General features: G+C 64.0%; 1 pseudogene; it reads right to left on the reverse strand.

Annotated features, from left to right (window-relative positions):
- Positions 1 to 253: 253 nt before the first annotated feature.
- Positions 254 to 3,918, reverse strand: LOC144962132 (large subunit ribosomal RNA; annotated as a pseudogene).
- Between the last annotated feature and the right edge of the window lie 958 nt (positions 3,919 to 4,876).

Below are 4,876 nucleotides of genomic sequence, written 5' to 3' on the forward strand. Positions count from 1 at the left end.
CGGATTAGTGCCTTGGAGGTTTAGGCCTTGGACAGGGGGAAAAAAAAAAATTTCTCCAAGTTCTGGGAGATAGAATTTTGAAGAAGAGTAAAGAAAAAGAAAGAAAATTTTTTATACGGTTTGAACTCTCGCCCCCCCGCCCCGCCGCGCGCCGCCCCCGCCAGCATGCCGACCCGAGCAGAGCAAGGACCGAAGCTCCCGATCGGGCCGGGGTGCCTCCCGGGTGGAAATGGCCGAAAAAACCCCTGCTGGGGGGAAAATTCAGCGCCCGGGGCTTAGTCTAACGGATCCCGACCGACAGCTCTAACGCTTACAACCCCCGACAATCATTTGGCCCCGCGATTTCTTCCCCCTAACGGCGTGGATGTTCCCGACCCAGCCACCGCCCCACGATCTAGCGGCGGCGAGGGGCCGGTCACGGCATAGCCGCAAACCCCGGGGGTGCCGGTTTAATTTTTGCGCACGCTCAGGGCCCTAGCTAAGCTCACCCTTGTCCCCGGGGGGCGGGGTTCCGACTTAGAGGCTTCAGTCGTACTCCCCGGACGTAGCCTGGCCCCTGGCTGACGCCCGGGACCCCCGAACCGAGGCCCGAATCCCGTCCCTCTACTGAGCAGATTACCGGGGCAAGGGGTTTCCCAAACAGTAGGAAAAAAATAACCTTTCCTCCAGGGCTAAACCAGTACGTTCCCTGTTGGCGGGAAAAATCCGCACTTGGCGAATTCCTTCGAAATGTAGGAAGACCCACATCAAAGGATCAATCAGCGACGTCGTTTGAACGCTTGGCCGCCACAAGCCAGTTACCCCTTGGTAATTTTTCTGACACCCCTCGTTTGAAAACCCCCAAACGCGAAGGATCGATGGCCCACGCTTCACGGCCCAGTTTTGTCTGAAAACCCGGGGTCGAGCAGGCATTTGCCCTTTTGCTCACGCGGGTTTCCGCCTCGTGAGCCCGCCTTGGGACACCTTCGCTGCGCTTTGAAGATTACCCCCCCATCAAATCCCCGCCGGGGCTGCCCCCGGCGGGCCTGTCGCCGCTGACCGCGTCGGGGGGGGGTCGGGGGGGACTCCCGAGCCGACGCGAGGGCGGCTTACGTCGAACCTCGTACGCCTCCTACCTGCAAGAAGCCCCGGTCCCCACTCCGTCGGGTAAGTGGGGTCCCCGGGGGGTAGCGGTTTTCACTGCCGCCCAAAAGACGTACCGCCTATGCTACCCCCCCCGCTCCCCCACAGGTCGGACAAGTAAAGCTCGACGGGTCTTCTTTCCCCGCTGATTTCCCCAACCCCGTCCCTTGGGCTGTGATTTCGCCGGGGCGTAGATGGGGGCAGGGGGAAACCCCTCGTTAATCCGTTCGTGCGCGTCGCTAATTAGACGACGAGGCTTTGGTACCTAAGAGAGTCATAGTTACCCCCCCGTTTACCCCCGTTTATGCGAATCTCTTCACTTTGACATTTGAGCACTGGGCAGAAATCACGTCCCTTAAACCCTTTTTCAGGCTGCGAGACGCTTTTTTTAAATTGACAGTCGGATTCCCCCTGTCCGTGACAGTTCTGAGAAGCGTGAGCGGGGGGTCGCGTGGGTTGTCCCCCCCGCAGCAACGCCCCCCGCAAGGGGCGTCACCCGAGCGGGGCCGCTGGGCCCCGGGGCCCCCCCGGGTTTTCGCGCACTCCCCCCTCGGAGTGCCCCCTCGGGGTGCGTGGGGTTCTGCCCGCTTTCCCCTACCCCGGGGACCGCCCCGGCCGAAGCAATCCTTCCCCCAAATTTTTAGGGATCCTTTTTTGCCCGACTTCCCTTCCCTACATTACCCGTGGCCCAAGGTGCTAACTAGGAGCCCGCTGCGGAAGGTACGGGGGGGCAGCGAGTTGACGTCCCCTCGACGGGGTTTTCCGGGACCGCTTTTCGTCCGGACGCAGCCATTTTTTCGGCCGCTTTGGGTGGCCCACCTTTCTCCGGCGCCCCCAAATTCCAGGGCAAACCAACCTTAAAAAAGGCGACGGCTCCCCCCTGCCCACGGCAGCTTTCCCCCGTTCTGTCGGCGTCCCGGGGCGCCCCCCACGCCGGAACGTAGTCGCGACGAGGGGGGCCGTTCCCGCCCCCGGGTTCCCGAGCGAACCTTAACTGGATTCCCTTTCGGGGTCGCAGGTGACTGACGGCCAGGCGCGGCCCCCGTTCGGCCCCCCCCGGGGCGCGTGTTTCGTACCCGTTTCAGCAAGGGGGGCAACCCGCCCCCTTAGGCCGACTCACCCAGTACAGCCTGTTCCCGCGGAACCTTCCCCCCTTCGGCTTTAAAAGTATCTCCGTTCAATTTTTGTACTACCACCAATCTTCACCCGCGGGGGCTCCGAACGGGGCGCCCCCCACTTTCACGCCACCGGGCCACCTCCTATCGCCCCGGCCTGCCGGGGGGGGGAAAAATCGCACCCCTCCCCCTGGGGGGCGGGCCCCGGTGTGGGCCGACGTCAGCGCCTCCATTTTAGGGCGGGTCGGGCGGCAGGGGAGTTTTACACATCCTTGGCGGGTTCCGACTTTTCCCTGGCCACCGCCCTGTGTCGTACCGACCCACACTTTTTGCTTTCCCGTGGGTCCTGGTTGGGACCACAACCGGGCGGTTTGGTTTTATCCCCGCGCCAGTTCTGCTTACCAAAAATGGCCACCGCACCCCTTTTATTCTAGGGCCCCGGCCCCGTGCGGGCGGGTTGGCGCCTCCCCTTGAAATTTGAGATAGGACGAGGCGTTTCGCCCCGATCTCCCAACCATTCGCTTTACCCAGTGAAAATCGTTCCGTCGGCACCGGGTATCCTGAGGGGAAAATTCGGAGGGGGCCAGCATAGATGGTTCGATTGGCTTTTGCCCCTACCCCAATTGGGCGGTCATTTGCACGTCAGAGTCGCTTCAGCCCCCCACCAGAGTTTCCCCCGGTTTGCTCTGCTCGGGTAGTCACCATCTATCGGGGCCCCCCCCCACGCCTGGGACCACCCGAAGGGCCGTCAAAGCGGCGACCGCCCGGGCCCGGGTGCCTCCCGGGACTCGGTGAGTCCCCCAGAGTCCCGCCCCCGGCCCGCGAGGGCCCTCGCTTTCACTTTTGCCCTGGGGGGTTTGTGGAAACCCCGCGGTCGCACAGGCGTCGGGCTCCCTTGGGCCGGTTTTAAGAGGGTCGGGGAGGGGCCCCAATAACGCGCGCACCTTTCGACGGCGGGGCCGCCCGCCCGGGGGGCCGAAACCCCCCCGGGGCAACCCCGCCTTTGTCCGCGGGCACCACGGCACCCCAATACACCGCTCTCGTTCCAATCGCGCCCCGATCCGCAGGCCGACGACCCCCGAGGGCGCGCGGACGAGACGGCCCGGTGCCGTTTTCAGCGGAGACCCCCGTGGTGGGGCACGCGCCCCACCCCCGAACTCGGGGGCCCTCCCGTCTCCGGGGGGCCTCCCCGGGGGGCCGGGCGACCAGCCGCCACGGGGGGACCGTCGCTCGGCTCAGCCAGTTTCCCCTTGGCGGTTTTACGCGCTTTGCACCCCCTCTTCGAGTTCCCTTTTTAACTTTCCCTCACAGTATTTTCGCTATCGGACTCGCGCAGGTACTTTCCCTTTGGTGGAGTTTACCACCCGCTTCGGGCTGCACTGCCAAGCAACCCGACTCCGGGGTCGAGGTCGGCGGAAGGGAGCGCCGCCGGCAAGGGCCTGGCACCCGCTCTGGGCAAGCCACGCTCGAGAAGACTCGCGCGGCGCTCCCGATCCCGCTCGACACCGACCCGTACGGCACGTCGCGCCGCTCAGTCCCCCCGAGAAGACCGGTTGCGGCGACGTCGTAGGGCCGACCCTCATACGGACGTGGCCGGTGACTTACGCCCACGCCGCAATTTGCGTTCAAGACGTCGATGTTCAATGAGGCAGCTGCAGTTCACACGACTCAATACGGCTGGCCGCACTCTTCATCGACGCGCGAGCCGAGTGATCCACCGCCAAAGGTTGTATTTATTTTCTCTCGCTTAAGGGCCAAACGACGACAAAGGGTGGGGGGGGCAAGCGTTGCGCGCGCGGTTACTCGCGGCGCAACGCCGCCGCCCCGTTTATCGGCCTGGACCGCTCCCCGGCCAGGGAGCAGCCCGGCCTCACCGGACAGTGTTTTTTTAACCCTTCACCCGTCGGGCGGGCTGGGCAAAACGAAATCGGACGTGATCCTACCGAAGGTTCACCTACGGTAACCTTGTTACGACTTTTACCCTCTCGGGGCAGCGCAGTTCGGGCGACATCGCGACGACTGCGATTTCAGGAGCCGAAGCTCCGTCTCGCCGGCCACTCCGGGGCCCTGGCTGCGCCGTCCACCGAAGGTAGCGACGGGCGGTGTGTACAAAGGGCAGGGACGTAGTCGGCACGGGATGCTGACCCGTGACTACGTGGCATTCCGAGTTCACGGCCCAACTCGCAGGAAGACCGACCCCGGACATGAAGACTCCTACGCTCACGGTCTACACCGCGCCGGCTGGCGCCACCACTGTAGCACACGTGCAGCCCAGGACGTCTAAGGGCATCACAGACCTGTTATGGCTCCATCTCGTACGCACTGCTCGAGGTCAATCCCTGCAGGACGCGGCCTGCGCGACGGCGGTCCGGGGCACCGCCTCTCCCTGAGTGGGAAGACCGACGCCCGACCCGAGAGCCGAAACGCCGACCCAACCCGTGAGACGGACCCCTCTTGACCGCCGTTTGTTATCCGCCAGGGCAGAGTCTCGCCCGTTATCGAATGAACCAGACGGATCGCTCCACGGGCTAGCAACGGCCATGCACCCACACCCACCGAATCATGAAAGTAGCCTCAGTCTGTCAATCCACGCGGGGTCCGACCTGGTAAGCTTCCCCGTGTTGAGTCAAATTGAGCCG

The sequence above is a fragment of the Berghia stephanieae genome, unplaced genomic scaffold, assembly GCF_034508935.2.
Source record: "Berghia stephanieae isolate SIO BIC M18660-M18661 unplaced genomic scaffold, UCSD_Bste_1.3 scaffold6260, whole genome shotgun sequence".
In the NCBI taxonomy this organism is placed as follows: domain Eukaryota; kingdom Metazoa; phylum Mollusca; class Gastropoda; order Nudibranchia; family Aeolidiidae; genus Berghia; species Berghia stephanieae.